The sequence below is a fragment of the Euprymna scolopes genome, chromosome 14 (genome assembly GCF_053919585.1).
Source record: "Euprymna scolopes isolate OS-2025 chromosome 14, ASM5391958v1, whole genome shotgun sequence".
Classification (NCBI taxonomy): domain Eukaryota; kingdom Metazoa; phylum Mollusca; class Cephalopoda; order Sepiida; family Sepiolidae; genus Euprymna; species Euprymna scolopes.
The window spans coordinates 80,950,033-80,967,620 of NC_136495.1; the positions used below are offsets into that span (position 1 = coordinate 80,950,033).

Sequence of the window (17,588 nt, forward strand, 5' to 3'; positions counted from 1 at the left end):
GACACACAGATGGAGTATTAGAATAACACTCAAGAGGAGAACAGTAATTCGACTAATTTTCTTTAATCTCTATCTATGCTAATATAATAGTCAAGATGAAAATTGTAAAATAAATAATACACGTTATTAATCCTCGTTTTAAAAAAAATCAGAAACATCTATTTCAAAGACTTAAAATAAATGTGATTTGACCACAATAATGAAGAATTTTGAAGAAATTTTGGCCACATGCTAATGTAACCAAAATGTTCTTGCAAGTTATGAGGAGCATTTAATAACTAATGCTCTTGACCCACTTTTCATAGCAATAGAGCTACACAACTTAGCACAGTTATTAATCTTTTTCTACATAGGAACCACCCAGAGTAACACATTTCTCCCATTGTTTAATGCATCTCTGGAGATTGTTTTTGTAGAACACCCAAATTAATCTTCCAACCAAAACTGAGTTTCGAAATCAAGGCTGCATCAGCTGGAAAACTGTCAAAAACAATTTCATGGCTGGGAAGAGCTGAAAGTCAGAGGTTGCAAGGTTATAAGAGTTAAGGGATGGGGTAGGATTTCATAGCAAACCGCCGCTGGTGATATGCGGGATATGAGCTGGAGTGTTGTCTTGCAGGAGGAGAATCCTTTTGCTGATCTTGCCCCACCTTTTGATTTTGATAGCTTCTCTTAATTTTATTAAAAGTGAAGCACAGCAGGCTCCTGTAATTGTGGCACCCTTTGCCAGATAATTTGTCACCATTACTCCATTCTGGTTCAAGAAGACTGTGAGAATGACCTTGTAAGTGCCTTTGCCTTCTTTGAAAATAATGACTCCAAGTGGTTCCACTACATTGTCTGGTCTTTGGTCTCTGGATCATATTAGTAGACCTAGATTTCATGCCATGTAATCAGTTGAAAAACTATAACTTATTTTCTTGGCACATCAAATTCATCCTTGAGCACTTTATGCATTCTCACTTCTGGAAAGGTGTTAGCAGATACCTTATGCATATACAAATCGTCATGAATGATAGGTTTTACATTTGACTGACATTTGCCTCATCAATGGCAGAAGCGGAGGGTGGGGTGGGGTCTGAGAGCTGTTTCCACAAATTTACGGTCATGTTTGAATTCACAATGCCAGTATTTTACAAGATCACATGATGGAGTATATATTTTTTCATTTCATCAAAAGTATCCTGTGGTGTGCATCTTTTCAAACACAAAAACCGGATTACTGCACAACACTCAACAGGCTCCATTTCACACGTGACTTGATTCAGCCACCTATAAATCAGAAACCACAATTAGTTCAGAGCTGTTATTTCCATCTAACACAGAGAGATATAAATCATTGCACATACAAAATTTCAGCTAGATGAAACAACTGGAACTGTGTCAGAAGCATTACTTATTCCATAAAATTGTTGTGTCTTTTGACTGAGTTGTTAAACTTTTATAATTGAACCAGAAAGGAAAAAAAAGAGTTACATACCGGTTATTTGGATTCAGAATTAATGAAAATTTCCGAAAATAAATAAATAAATAATAAAAAGGAAGGATACAAGAATAATTCAACGTATTCTGTACTTATAAAAAATTGTCAAATAAAACTAATCGTTAAAAGCCGTTGATATATATATTTATATATATATATATATTTTTATGACTGCTACAATTATTGTAATTGACAGCTGGAAAAGGAATTACTACTTCGAGAGAGAAACATCTGGCATTGAATAATGATAAACCTTGACTTTTTTCTCTCTCTCTAATCCTAGCATTTATTTAACAACAAAAAAATAAAATGTAATACTCCGCTGCTGCTGCTCCTGCTGCTGCTAGCTGTGCATGTAGAAAATCCATGGAGTTAAGACAGGTAATGTCGGTAAGAAGTGTTTATTTTTTGTTTTGTTTTTTTTTACAGAGAAATCACCACTTATCAAGGCCCGAAGGTCATTCAAGGACAAAGGTTAATGTGTGTCAGGTGATCAGTAAGACACCACTGTGATGATCAGTAGTGGTGGAAACTTGAGATAATTTGATTATTTAAGAAAACGGTCCAACAATAACTTCTTTACATTGAACTTGAAAGCGATTATGTTGTAGTCAGCTGGAAGGTATCCCCGTGATATTGTGTTCCACAGACAGGGAGTCCTAAGAAAAAAACTTTGCTTATGGAATTATCGTTCGTTTTAGGCACAGATAGAGTAAATGAAAGTGGTGGATCTATTTTGAAACTAATGAAACTTATGCTTTAGGGCTTTTAATATCTCAAAGTCCCCACACCGACCCTAAATCTTGAAGCCACTTATTTTTCAATGAGTGAGATAGAAGAAGAAGAAGAAGAAGAAGAAGAAGAAGAAGAAGAAGAAGAAGAAGAAGAAGAAAGTAGTAAGCACAATGAGTTACTGCCTTTCCTTTTCTTGTACTTGATCATCCATTCTTTCTTTTTTTTTTTTTTTTTTTCTTAGTAACTAAACAGAAATGTAATACAACGAGCGTAAAAAGTTACTAGTTTGTAGAGGCTACTTTCTCTCTCCATTAGTTTAATTTACTCTTTCCTTTTTCATTTCTTTCTGTATCGAACCGAAATGGGTTGCAGTCAAATCAATAGCTCCATGCTACATCTACTCACAAAATTTAAAAAGAAGCGTCATCTATGAAGGGCATTTATAAGCATGTCTGTATGTCCAGCTGTAACAGAACCTAGATGCGCGAATGCAAATGCATGTGAAATGACGTCATCGATAAAGAAGGACTATGAAAAGGAGAAAGAGCACATTATAGAGGATAATCATGTTAGAGACGTCACAGCCGTAACGAGAAGTCACACGTGGAGAGAGAATGTCTGTCTCTGTGTGTGTCTGTCTGTGTACATTTCTCTACACAATATCTCTGTCAATTTTCAGTCTACAAACTCGAAATTTGATATACAGGGTACTGAGATTTGGGAAAATCTTTGTAATCCATTTTCGCCCAGAAATTTGGATGTTAAGGGGTCAAAGTTCAACGATTTGACCTTTAAGAACTCTACCAAAATCCTCCGACAATTTTGTTTCTAAACACTTGAAATTTTAGATATAGGTTCCTTGAACATGGATCTAACTTAATAACTTGATCTGAGCCCAAAACAATAAATGTTAAGGGGTCATAATAGGGGTCAAAGTTAAAAAATTGACCGTTTTTTTGTTTGTTTTTTACTCAACATACACCTCCAAACACCCGGACAACGCCGGGCACCCATGCTAGTATATCTATAAAAGTGAACGTGCCTGTGTGTCTGTCTGTCGCTGTGTGTGTCTGTGTACATTTTCCTTCGCAATAACTCTGTTAATTTTCAGTCTATAGACTCAAAATTTGATATACAGGGTACTGAGATTTGGGAAAATCTACGTGATCGGTTTCGGCCAGAAATTTGGCTGTTAAGGTGTCAAAGTTCAACGATTTGACCTTTGAGAACTCTACCAAAATCCTCCGATAATTAGGGGTCTAAACACTTGAAATTTTAGATATAGGTTCCTTGGACATGGATCTAACTTAATATCGTGATTTGAGCCCAAAACAATACATTTTAAGAGGTCATAATAGGGGGCAAAGTTTAAAAAATTGACCGTTTTTGTTTTGTTTTTGTTTTTTATCAGCATACACCTCCAAATACCCGTGCAATGCCGGGCAACGCCAGGCACCCATGCTAGTATACTATATATATATATATATATATATATATATATATATATATATATATATAAATATATAATATACATATATATATATATATCATATATATATATATATATATATATATATATATATATATATATATATATATATATATATATATAATATACATATCGGTTAAGATCAATGGAAGTGGTAAAATATTTTCTCTCTAATAAATTCCTCCTCCCCCTGCCACCACTTAACACCGTTTGGGGATCGTTCACAAGGAACAGTTGAGAAGAGAACACCGGTTTGGCTTCATAGTTCTTTCATGTGAAGTTATTTAAAATCACTAAACTAAGCTGCAGTGCTCTGTGGCGTAGTGGTTAGCGTGCTGGACAATTCACATTATATTTTCACGTTCGTGCCGACCTACCGTAGTCGTTTTTTTTTTTTTTTTTTCTAAACAACTGGAATGGACTTTTCTTGGTGGCCGAACTGTTAACGTTGCAGATGTTTTTTGTTTTTTTTTTCACACTTTATTTTCCTACTTTTACTCATGACTCCGGGTTTGATCCTTCCTACTTACCTACCATAACATTTTTTAAAACTCCCTCCCCCCGTCCTGGAAACAAACACTCGGGCAACGCCGGGTACCCCTGCTAGTATATAATATATATATAATATATATAGAATATATATATAATATATATAATATATACATATATATATATATACTATATATATAATATATATATAATATATATAGAATATATATATAATATATATATTATATATATATATAATATTTATAATATATATATAATATAAGCAAATATATATATATATATATATATATATATATATATATATATATATATATATATATATATATATATATATATACTAGACTACCCATGACTGGTTGGGTCAGTATGTTATATTAACTATGGAATTAATGTATGAGCGTGACACTTGTGACGTAAGAAAATAGTTTTTTGTTACATAACAGAAACATGTCTATGAAAGTATATTAGAATGAAAAAAGAATATAGATAGATTTCTATGAGTCGTTCTGTTCATAATTGTTTATTTTTGAAAAAAAAACAAAAAAACTTAAAGCCATTTAATTATAAGTGGTTTGCCATACTTATAGGTAAATGTGCACTGAACAGATACCATAATACTTAAAGTTAAATTCAAATTTTAATATATATTTTAATTTAAACGCGAAAAAAAAACAATTGGGAAACTGAAAACGTACACAGTAAAACAATATGTTTTATTTTCACGTTGATTATTTATTTGTAACGCAATTTAAAAAAACATTTTCGGGGTTATTTATTTAAGTTGGTAGTGTAGAAGAAAATGTATGAACGTTTTTAAGAAAGGTGTATTTAAAAATGGATTATTAATTTAAAAAAGAGGAAGGCGGTGGGTAAATCGCCGTTGTAAAATGATCTTATGGTTATCAACGGGTTAAATTAAATTAGAAAATTGCGTTAAAATAACTTAAACGTGATACAGAAATGAACGATGTAAAAAAAAAAACAGAAAGTATTAACAAGTGTGTATTATGATATTTTAAACGCGAAAAGAAAATGATGACACAGAAAACGTGCACAGTAAAACAATAAGTTTTATTGTCGTGTTGATTATCCCTATATATAAAAAATGAACTCATTTTTCCCCTCTGATTTTGATCTTAATAGGATTAAAAATCAAGACATTTCATGCAAATGTAATATGCACAAACTGTAGCAAAATATCTGAGGTGTGTTATAGGCCTATCCACTTCCTCGATAATCGTAGATTCTTATATTCTATTTGCTGAGAGCTCACGGCCAAAATCAGTTAAGATCAATGGAAGTGGTAAAATCTTTTCTCTCTAATAAATTCCTCCTTCGCCTGCCACCACTTAACACCGCTGCAGGATCGTCCACTAGAGACAGTTACGAAGGAACGGCAGTTTGGGTTTTCTTTACTTCGTAGTTGCTTAAAAAACTGGAATGGAATTTTCATTCTACTGGGTGAAACGCACCATGGAGTTAACTGAATCGAAGGGTTATTTATACCATTTTTTTTTCGCTTTATTTTGTTTTGTAGTTGATTAAAAAAACTGGAATGGACTGGTTGAAGCGCACCATGAAGTTAACTGAATCAAAGGGTTATTTATGCCATTGTTTTTTTGCTTCATTTCGTTTTGTAGTTGATTAAAAAAAAACGGAATGGACTGGGTGAAACGCACCATGGAGTTAACCGAATCGAAGGGTTATTTATGCCTTTTTTTTTTTTCGTTTTTCGCCGTTTTTTTTTTTTGTTTTTGTTTTTCCAAACACACCCATCGTTTTTTCCCCTGAATTATGCTTTCTGTTTTTCCGATTTCCTTTTTAAAGAAGTTTTACGTTTGCTTGCTGTTTTTTTTTTTTTTGTCGACTTTCTTAAAGAATTTTAACATCGTTTTTATTTTTATTTTTAGATTTAAAACGAATTTATTTTTACTTAACAACACACCTCAAAAAAAAAAAAAAAAAAAAAAAAAAAAAACGAGCAACGCCGGGTACCTCCGCTTGTTTAGTATAATATATGTCATATATATGAAACAGATCGATGATTATACGTATTATTTGACATCACATTTTGCGTTTGCTTCCCATATCTTGAAGTTTTTTATTCAATAAATTTAAGATATTCGCTTTTCTAAGGACAGCCTTTGTTCGAACGAAACCGGTCCAGCGATTTGTGTTTATTTGTTTACACTGTTATGGGTTTATGTTTATGTACGCATGCACAACTGGAAGTCGTAAACCGGATGTTGGATTACAACACCTGCTACAAGGTCATTTGAGTTTTATGACTATATAGATATATATATTTATATATATTTATATATAATTATATATATATATATAATATATATATACATATATTTATATATGATTATATATATATATATATATATATATACATATATATATATATAATTATATATATAATTATATATTTATCAAAAACTCGAATAAACCTAGAACCCCATCTTCTAACGTAGACCCCTACTACCTTGTCTCCTTCTCCAACATCAGGGGTCTACGTTCCAACCATCCAGAGGTTGAAACCCAATTACAGGAGACGAAACCGGACATATTCTTTCTAAGTGAAACTGGAATAGGGCCGACCACTTCCCTAGATGAATTCATAATTAACGGATACTCTAACTTAACAACGAAATCTGACCCCCAAGATCGCCATGGGCATGGAATATGTGCCTACATTAAAGATGGCTTCCCGTGTGGCAGGGATATATATGTGCTTCCGGGTTGCACTAGCTTACACCACTGCATTTGTATTTGCCCTCTATCGCTCCCACAACAGCGGAGTTACTATCTTTAAAAGTATATCTGAGAAAATAGACCACATCCTGTCTGCTCATCCCTCGGCTAACATTCACATTTGTGGTGACTTCAATGTCCATAACGTGGAATGGCTGACCCACTCAAATAAGACAGATGACGAGGGGAGGTTCTGTCATGACTTTGCCATTGCCTATGACCTCACTCAGATTGTTCGCGAGCCCACCCTAGTGCCCGATACTACCAGTCAGTTTGCAAGCCTTCTAGACCTTTTTCTCTCAACCTCCCCAGAGCTATGTTCATGCACTGTTCTTTCTCCTCTAGGATCCTACGACCACTCCATTGTATCAGTTAAGATAAAAATGAAATGTAATAAGTCCCCAGACGTACCCCTCCAGCATACTGTATACCGATACTCCATGACTGGGATAGCTTCCGTACATTCATGTCTGATCTACTGCTGCATTCCATGTTTAAAAAGGAAGTGTCCTCTATAGTATCAGACCTAACCGAATGGTTAATTGTAGGCATAGACCGATTCATACCATCTAAAAAATTCCAACAAAAAACTAACAGCCAGCCATGGTTTTCCCCTGAATGTGCTGCTACCATTGTGCACAGAAATCACTTTTTCCATAACTACCAACGTAATAGATGCACTGAGACTAAAGCTGCTTTCAGGAATGCCAGCAACCACTGTAAAAGAGTAATAAAAAATGCAAGAGAGCTATATGCTCAGTCTGTTAAATCCAAAGTAGCTGATCAGCGGCTTGGTTCCCACCAGTTTTGGCAAATAACAAATAGGATTCTGAACAGAAGTGTGCGTTCTATCCCAACCATTATCAATGGACCAGAGGTCATCTCGTCAGCATCAGACAAGGCCAAACTATTTGCAAAGAACTTTGCAGTTAATTCTATCCTATGTGACGAAGGCCATCAACTCCCCATATTTCCTCCTATAACACAAAACATGCTAGGTAATATACAAATATCTGTGCGTGAGGTCACCAAGCTAATAAAGAACCTTGATTCTAGTAAAGCAACTGGCCCTGATGGCATCCCAATTATAGTGTTAAAAAAGCTTCAACCTGAACTTGCTCCCATACTTACAAAACTGTTTAAGCGTTGCCTTAAGGAGAAGTGCTTTCCAACACCCTGGAAAATCTCATCAGTATGCCCTGTGTTTAAGAATTCAGGTGAAAAGTCATTTCCCTCTCAGTACAGACCTATAAGTTTCCTGGGGGTCATGAGTAAGTTGCTGGAATCCATACTAAATAGAGAAATAGTCAACCACCTCAGCAGAAATAACCTCCTTAGTGACATGCAATATGGTTTCCGTTCTGCAAGATCTACAGCAGATGTGCTAACAGTTATATCTCATAGGATTAGCGAATCTCTCGATAAAGGCTACCTTTCTAGGGCAATTACACTTGACATATCAATGGCCTTCGACAAGGTATGGCATAAAGGCCTACTTCACAATATTTCCAGCTACGGGAAATGTTTTCTCAATCATTAAATCGTTTCTCTCAAATAGGCTCATAAGAGTAGTGGTTGATGGGCAGAAATTAGAGGCCCACAGTATTAATGCTGGAGTCCCTCAAGGGTCCATCCTGTGCCCAACTCTCTTCCTGATCTACAGCAATGATCTCCCAAAACACATACTTAAATCACTCGTTGACATCTATGCTGATGACACGACCATCTACGGCAACACATCAAAGACTGTAAATGACAAAGTTCTCTCTGATTCTCTCTCCTCTGATCAGAGCGTGTAGTTCAGTGGGGGAAGATGTGGCTGGTTACCTTTAATGCATCTAAAACCAAGCTCCTATCTTTACACCATCAATGCTCTGGTCCCCATCTGGCATCAATTGAAATGGATGGCTCTCGCCTAGGAGAAGCTCAATACATAAAGTCTGTTGCCAGGGTTGCTGGAAAGATGGTGGGTTTCTTCTACCGCTCCAGAAGATATCTCACTACTGATGCAATTCTCTATCTATATAAAAGCCAAGTACGTCCAAGGATGGAATACTGCTGCCATATCTGGGCAGGAGCTGCTAAATATAGTCTATCCTGCCTTGACAGAGTACAAAATAGACTTTGTGGCTTAGTGAGGGATGCCCTTTTCTCTTCCCTGCAACCTCTCTCCCACAGAAGAGACGTTGCGAGCCTGTCTTTGTTTTACCGTTATTTCCATGGCAAGTGCTCGTCTGAGCTCCAATCTCTGGTCCCCCCTCGCCAATCTTTTACGAAAAACACCCGTCTAGCTGAAGCCACTGCCAAAAATTTTCCCCACTCTCTATCTGTGCCTAAATCAAAACATAGATTCCATGAACACAGCTTCTTTCTTAGAACAGCACGCCAGTGGAACTCTGTTCCGTCTGCCTGTTTCCCACCTGACTACAACTTGGATGTCTTCAAATCCAACATAAACAAATTCCTGATGAACTGCCCCCTTAAGTAGACCCTTTATGAAATCTCAACACTAACATACAACGTACTGTACATGCAATAACCCTTATCCCTGAGTGGCTTCTGGGCCTTGTAAAAAAAAAAAAAATGCATATATATATAATTATATATTTATACATATATATATATGTATAATTATATATTTACATATCTAATAATATATATATATCTAATTATATATATAATTATATATGTGTATATATCATTATTATTCGTCATCTTTTATTTTATATATATATATATATATATATATATATATATATTAAATAAAAGATGACGAATAATAATAATGAGAAATATCTATCTATATATATATATATATATATATATATATATATGTATATATATATATATATATATATATATATATATATATGATTGCAACGTCTTGTCAGACGAGTGCCACTCTCTCAGACACTGTCCATGAGCCCAAAAATGACTTTATTTTTACTCCTACCGGTGAATTCACACGCTCAAGCAGGCATGACACTGAAGACGGTCATTGAAATCAATTATTACATGCTTCCAGCATTTCAAGCCTCCATGCGTCACAACTTTTCCATCGCCACAGGACAACTTTTATTGACAAATGCCTGAGGGAGTATCTATACACAAATGATGTTACAGAGTCTTAGCTTTATACGACAGCTAAGTCTCTCTCTCGGTTCAAAATGTTGAGATCCAGCAACAAGCAAGAGTAAGATAACCGGCTACAAGATAAACTGCAGACCAGTTTAATGCGGGTACTGGTCTCCCGCTTTATGGTTTTTCAAATCAGAGATTTGCTTATCCTAGAAAGGTAACCTTCACCACGGCTTACAGGTGTCCTCTCCACCCCAACACATACATACATACACACAAACACACACGGTGCTAGTTGGCTGTTGACCCCGAAAAAGGGTTCATTCGCTATTTGGAAGGTCTTGTTTTTAATACTTCAGGGAGACTAGCCACCCTCTTCACCAAACAAGTCTGGTGGGGGTACTAGTTTAGTTGCCGGTGACCCGACCATGAGGCAGGTAGTATACACACACACACACAGAGATATATATATATATATATATATATATATATATATATATATATATATATATATATATATATATATATATAAATTTATTATGGGTACAAAATTTATATACGACAGAGAAGACCTAAGATGTCTTTCACCATCCTCACCAGGGATAAACGATGACGTTTTGATTTTTAAAAAAGAAACTGGAGGAAAGAAATTAAAAAGAAGGTGAAAATGAGAAGGACATATTTGCAATTAGCATAAAATAAATATGTACAGGGAGAAAGGAAGGGGAAAAGAGAAAAAAGAAAATTGAATATATATATATATATATATATATATATATATATATATATATATATATATATATATATATATTATTATTATTATTATTATTATCAACAACAACAACAACAACAACAACAATAATAATAATAAAGGGGAAAAACTCATAAAATAAGACGAGTGAGGAATGATATATCCCGTATATATACAGATATATAGATACAAGAAAGAGAGAAAAAATACATATATGTATACATTTTTAAAAAGTTATATTTTAGATAAAGCATCTGCAATGACATTGTTTATTTTATTTAAAGTTTGCTAATGAAAAAGAAGCCTCCATTTTGTAAGTCTTTGTTTTTTGTTAGTCATCTTGTGAAGAAAAGTTTATGGAGTATGGTCAGAACAGGAGAAATAATAACATGGGTGTAAAAATCAAAATGCTGTAAAGCTGATAACACAATCAAGCATTCTTTTTTCAATAGTAGATTAATTCTTCTGGTCGATGCTTAATTTCTCTACTCTGTTCCTTCATCACCTTCTTGGATTAAGGTACCACCCATTCCAACATTACTGTATTGCTTTAAAAAATCTGGAGTTATAAGAGCTGAACCACTAATGAGAGTTGTCTTGATTTTGTTGAAAACCTCATCACAAACTTCCTTCCACTTTTCTATTCTACATCTTTTTTAAGGTGGTCGGTGAGAGGACTTGCTATTGATGATAAATTTCTTCAAATATCCTATAGAATCCTGCCATACCCAGAAATCTCATAGTTATTTTTTGCTTGCTAGAATAGAATATCTTAATATAGCCTTCATTTTTTCCGTGATAGACTTAACTTATCCCTGTCCAACAGTATGACCCAAGTAATTCACTTTTGCCTGACAGAATTCACGTTTGTTCAGGTTCACGCATAGATTTATTTCTTTCTGCTTATAAATTGGTTGATGATGTGTAAATGTTCATCCCAGTTCATGCTGTACACATTTACAATAATTAATGTATGAATATTACGTAGAAGGCAATTCATTCTTTGGAATGTTGCAGGCACATTGTTCATCCCAAACACCATTAATTTGTAACAGTATAAACCTTCCAGAGTCAAGAATGCAGAAATTTCTTTGGCCATGCTAGTTAAGGGCACTTGCCAATAACCTTTCATCAAATCAAATTAACTTTGTACATATTTCACCTCGCCAATATTGTCAATACAGTCGTCAAGTCTATGAATTGCAAAAGAATCACTTTGGTTACTTCATTTATTTTTTTAAAGTCTCTTACAAATCATTAAGTGCAATCAGGTTTTGGCAAAAGAATACAGTGAGAACTCCATTCACTGTCGTTTCGTTCAATAATGTCATTATCCAGCATATATTTCATCTGTTCTCAAATGATCAAGCTTAATTAGATTCACACGATGAGTGAAAATAAATCTTTTTTTAATAATAAATATTCGTTCAAACTCTTTTTTGTCAACTCCTGACTTCAACTGTAATCATCACTGTCTCTTCTCTCTCTATCTCTCTCAGCTGTCAAAAAATCATCTGTGTTTTTCCATTCGTCCTTTTCACAGCTGTCACTGTCCTTATATCCAAATTAATGCCATATGTATATTAATAAGCCATCTATAGACGAAAATTTTTCCTTTCTCTTTCCTTCCTTGATCCCATTACCCGGCAGAATGGATAGAGGAGCTGTCGTTTGTGTAGGTCACGTTTTGTATTACTTTGCCACATTTGATAAAAATGCAGTTTGAGGGTTTTTTCATCTCCAACTAGAAGATCATATACTGTACCGGTGTTTTTCTAGAAACACCAGGAAAAATATTTTTGAAATTACTGACCGAAGTATGAATTTATTCTCTTTTTCCCATCTGATAAATGTTCAAAGTTTACATTTAAATTAGACAGAACTTCCGATTTTTTTAAATGATTTCTCTGACTATGTCCTTCTCTCCAACAACCATATCTTCATCATTGTCTAAATCATCTTTAAATTGACTTGTACTATTTATATTAACGTTGAAACTAAATATTACCTTCATATTGTTTGTCAATGTAACTTTCAACATGTTAATATGACATATTCCTTTCTATTTTTCGTCGATCTGGGATGCAGACGACACAATTTACATCATTAATTTTCTTGTCTACCTCATAAGAAACAATGTAGACTTTACAGATTGATGAAAACGCTTAAGAGCATCCTGTGGTTTGAGATGATAAACTACTGAATTTGTATTACTTAATACTTGTTGAAATATTCCAGGCATAAAATTTGAACTTTGATCTGATTGAATGGTTAAAGGAATCTCGACTAAGCAGAAAAACTTTGTTAAAGCCATGACAATAGTTTTAGCCTTCATATTTCTTAGAGAGATAGCCACAATGATCAATAAATCTTAGGTGCCTGTTTTTGCTTTTGAAGTAGGACCAACACAATCAACTAGAACTCTACTGAAATGTTCTTCAAATGCTGGAATAGGTTATTAGAGGAGCGAATTGAATCTTTTCATTAGGCTTTCAAACAATTTGGCTAATGTGGCAAGAGTTACAGAAACTGACATCTTGTTTAAGTTTCAGCCAGTTACCTTACATCAATATATCGGAAATGCACGTCTACAGGATTGTATACACAGTGAGATTCGTTTTGCCCTACTAAACGAAAAGTGAATTTAATTTGGACCCTAACACATCGTGCCCTTATGATCTGTTCAAAACAAAACTGAACAAAGAATTTACTGCTACTTTATCCAATAATGTGTACACTCTTGATGTGATTAAGTTCGTCATCAAAAGAAAAAGAATAATGTAAAGAAATTTAAAATAATATAATGGAAGTTTGGAATCAAGTCTCCCTTGCTGTTATTTCAGATCATTTAAAATCATATTAGCAAGTTTTAGTTCCCCCTCCATCAAGGCCAGGGGTTTGGAGGAAAATATCAGATATTTTGTAATTCATATGCCAAACTAGGAAAACAAATAGCTATGATTGACACATTTTAGGACTGTGAAATGGGGTGTATAAATTTGACAAAAAATTAGGAAAAAAAAATGGATGTACCATTTTATGTGCGACATAAAGGGCAAAGTTTACACTTGCTATTACATAAATTAAGCTAAAGGTTGTTTAAAACAATCTTAGTTTGTAAAAATCTAATAGTTGGTTGTTTATTTCTAAAAGGTTTAAAAAGTGCCAAAAATAGGATTTGGATGATGGATGATCCCGTTTAATGTGCGATCGTAAGGGCAAATGTCACAGTGCACTACAAATTCAGGTCATAATCTTTCCAACAAGCCTTCATTTGTAAAATTCTGACCAATAGTCGCTGAGATTTGGAATTTATAAATTGCCAAAAGGGTGGTATATTTATGGATGGATATATATATACACTGCATATCAAATTATTAACGAGATAACATTTTCATATGTCCTAAGGTGACCTATTAATTCGGACAATCAAAGATAAAGTATTCTGTGAAAGGAATAAATAAATATACACTGTGGTTTGAATACTGAAAGAGAAGTTTATTTACGTATCTTCAGGGAGGAAGTCTCTGTTGCTTCTAGGGTCCGGTGAAAACCAATGACTCGGTTCCTTATGTAGAATGTTCCGGGTTGGTTACCTATCTCCATATAACACCTCCCTCCAAGCAAATTTCTCCTTGGAGAATTTTGCTTAATACCGTTTGTTTTTAGGTCTGGGGCTCAGTCAGTTAACTTTTCTTTTCACCCTTGTACTTTTTCTCCTCAATACCGTTTGAGGGGGTGAAGCTGGTTGTGAAACTGGTACTGTGGCCTGGAGTAGAAGATACTACTCTTGGAGTAGGTTGTGCTATGAGTAGAGGAATATTAAAAGAGTCATACAATACCTCTAAGGGCAGTTCATTATCTTCTGCCTGTTTGTAGTCATCAGTGTTTCAAGGTCTTAGCTGATTCATATGCCTGTGACAGTCAAATTTACTACTTCTTACCGAAATATAGCATGTTCCCAACTTTGAACATTCTTCACTGACTTTTACCTGAAGGTAAACCTGAGATAAATCAATTTTGGAGATAATTTTCCCTCCATTCAGCTTTGTAAAAATGTCTTCAGGTGATGGGAGTGAATAACTATGATTCATAAGACAGTCATTGAGGCCTCGAGAAAAACCGGCACATACCCGAATCCTCTTATTTTTCTTTTTAACATATACAGTGGGGCTTGCCCACTCAGAATAGTCAACTTTTTCGACTACACCATTTTCCTGCAGTCTGTGCAGTTCAATTTCAATATCTTCTTTTAAAGAAAAAGTCACGTTTCTTTTTGGCTTAAAAACAGGTTTCACATTTTGCTTTAGTTCAAAATTCACTTCGGTCTTAGTACACATACCTAACCCCTCAGAAAAAACCCTGGGGAATTCACTTTTTAAGACCGTAAGAAAATCCTCATTTTGTTTAGAATTTTTTTTTCAGCTACACTCACATTGTTACAAAATGAATTTATGGGTAACTCCCATAAATCAAACAAAACGATCAAATCAATTCCGAAAAGGCAAGAATTTATATCTGAAACAACTGACACTTTTGTAGAAAAAGTTTTCGATCCAAGGGATACACTGCACTTAAATTCTCTCATGAATTTTAATCTCTTGCCGGATACTCCTTTGGCAATTTTTAATGTTTTTTCTAGTTTTGGACACTCAATCCTCTTCCAGGTCACTTTGTCGATGATTGAAATATCAATACCTGTATCCAAAAGTAGTTTCACTATGTGACCATTTATTTTGGTATTGACAAATTTTCTTTTAATTTCTTGTCTCACTTCTTCTTTTGGCAACACCACATTTACTTTGGACTTAAATTTTTGTCTTTGTTTATTTTGTTTAGTTCGGCACTGGGAAGCTCGGTGTCCGACTAAATCACATTTGGCACAAGGTTGGTCTTTAAAAGGGCAATTTTTTCTTAAGTGCGAACCCGCAGAGCTCCAATATTCAAAACCTTTTCCTTTGTTCTTGGGAAATGTTTTTTTGTTTTACCATTAGGATGTGGGATGTAGTTTTTCCCTCTATCCTAGTGGTAGCCCTTTTCACATTTATCAATTTCTGACATTCTTCTGTCACTTTTTGCAAGTTCATTTCTGGATCTTGCTCCATAATCGATAAAATCCTTTACCTTAAATCCTTGTCATTTAGTGCTGTCAGTCCCTGAACAAATATATAACACTTAAACATGTCAACTGACAAATCTTTTAATTTAAATAGTTCACACTGGGCGTTGACTTTACCCACATATGTGACAATATCATCAGTTTCTTGTTTTTGCATGTTCAAGCACTTATACCTTGTATGAAAAAGGGTGTCTCTTTCACCAAATATCGAGTACAAAATTTGAACAGTTTCCAAAAAAGAAATTTCTTCTGGTTTCTTTGTTAAAATCAAATTCATAAATTTTGTGTTTTCCTCCGTACCCAATTTCTGAAGTAGAAGTGTGATTCTTTCCTCGTCCGACCATTTCTCACATCTTTTTGTAACAATCGTCTCGAACCTACGATAATAGGCAGGGAATGTATTATCTCGTTCTGGGTCGTATTTGAGCCGTTAGAGAGTTGGTTATAACCTCTGCCGAAAAAAATCTAGATGCGCCATTTTCAGATTTTTATGACAACACAGTTTCACATAACAGACGATTCTCTGTAGTTTGCTGAATGACGAGTGATTCAAAACGTTCTTGCTGAATCAACATCCGTTTTTGAAATCCAATTTGAGCTTTTTGCTCAGCGATCAAGCTTTCAGTTAACATTTTCGTTAACTCTGTTATTTGTTTGGAAGACATTTTTTTAAACGCACAAACACAAAGTCAACATATACAAAATTTTGTTCCAAAAAATAAGATGTTCCCCTTCAGATCTCGTTTCGAAAAAAAAAAAAATAGTCAGCACTTGAGAAATGTTTGAAGAGAAAAAAAAAATTCACCATACAAATATCAATAGTTTACAAATTTTCAGAGATCCTTTTCGTCTTTTTCAAATACATAAACTTCTTTGAAGAATTTCTTTATGACAGAAAAACAATTTCCACAGTACAATTCGTTTTATCGTATTAACAAAAAACAAAACACTTCCGAATTGCTTTTCAACATGAGACGATATGACGTCAACTTTTGAGAAAGTTCAAAGAAAAATGGCAATAGGAATATAAAAATTCTTTGTGCGAATACTTGTCTTTCGCTTTCTCAGAAGTATTTCCTTAATCAGATATGAACTTTTCAAATTTCGCGCTCACAATGTGCGCACAATTTTTTTTTTTTTTTTTTTTTTTTTTTTACTGAATTCGCATCTCGTCTTCGTCGTCATATTGATATGTCCTAAGGTGGCCAATTAATTCGGACAATCAAAGATAACGTATTCCGTGAAAGGAATAAATAAATATACACTGTAGTTTGAATACTGAAAGAGAAGTTTATTTACGTATTTACATAGAGACAAATAAAGTGTGTTAATGTTCAGGGAGGAAGTCTCTGTTTCTTCTAGGGTCTGGTGAAAACCGGTGACTCGGTTCCTTATGTAGAATGTTCCGGGTTGATTACCTATCTCCACATAACACATTTTTTTACCAGTTTCAGAATCTTACTAGTAGTTTTGTATCAAAAGTTTCGGAAACGTTGGCAATGCTGAGCTGCGCATACTGTGAAATTTTCATATTATTCTGTGCAATGTAAACAACTTGCTATCATAATTGCTGAATCCATGGTATTTGGGGTGTGTCAAATTATTAACAAGACAGTTTGTTTTGTCAATAAAATGGGTCCTAAAGGTGGTTTGAGTAGTTCTG

General features: G+C 34.3%; 1 long non-coding RNA gene across 1 annotated transcript in view; it reads left to right on the forward strand.

The window, feature by feature from the left end:
• The first annotated feature begins 1,780 nt into the window (after nucleotides 1-1,780).
• The window catches only part of LOC145293118 (uncharacterized), a 44,550-nt gene continuing 28,742 nt past the window's right edge, over nucleotides 1,781-17,588 (forward strand). Inside the window, exon 1 of the long non-coding RNA XR_013869669.1 lies at nucleotides 1,781-1,873. This is a non-coding gene — a long non-coding RNA (uncharacterized LOC145293118). The remainder of the gene's footprint in view (nucleotides 1,874-17,588) is intronic.